The sequence below is a fragment of the Neophocaena asiaeorientalis genome, unplaced genomic scaffold, assembly GCF_003031525.2.
Source record: "Neophocaena asiaeorientalis asiaeorientalis breed wild unplaced genomic scaffold, Neophocaena_asiaeorientalis_V1.1 scaffold248, whole genome shotgun sequence".
NCBI classification, from domain to species: domain Eukaryota; kingdom Metazoa; phylum Chordata; class Mammalia; order Artiodactyla; family Phocoenidae; genus Neophocaena; species Neophocaena asiaeorientalis.
This window is the reverse complement of record NW_020185320.1, coordinates 1,363,150-1,363,664: the sequence shown is the minus strand read 5'-3', so window position 1 is coordinate 1,363,664 and position 515 is coordinate 1,363,150.

Sequence of the window (515 nt, the reverse complement as noted above, 5' to 3'; positions counted from 1 at the left end):
TCCAACTCCTCCTTCTCCTTCTCCCACCACCACCAGCCTCCGTCCGCCTCTCCTCTAGGCCTTTCTTCTTCCCCTGCCTGCTCCTTTCCCCAACCGCTCGCAGTGTTGTCCGCGGCCGCTCACGCACGAGTGGCCGCCCTTCCCCTCCTCGCTTGCACGCTCGCACGCTCGCTCCCTCCCTCGCTCTCTCGGCCCCGTCCCCCCAGTCCCGGCCGACTCGGCTCCTCTCTTTCTCTCTCCCGCGCTGACGTGACGACGTAGCTTACGCCTCGGGACGCGCGCCCGCGGGCTCCGCCCCCACGCCCGCCCCCTCCCTCGCTCCTCACCACACAGGAGGGCGCGAGACCCCGCCCTTCCGCTCCGGCGGCGGCGGAGGGGCCGAGAGTGAATGAAAGGCCCGCCCCTTCCCCTCCCGGCACTCCCCCTCCCGCGCCCCTCCGAGCGGGGCGGGGCGGGCCGGCTCAGCGTGTCCCACTCGTTCTCCTTTGTCAGGAGACAGACATCTCCCCACCCCG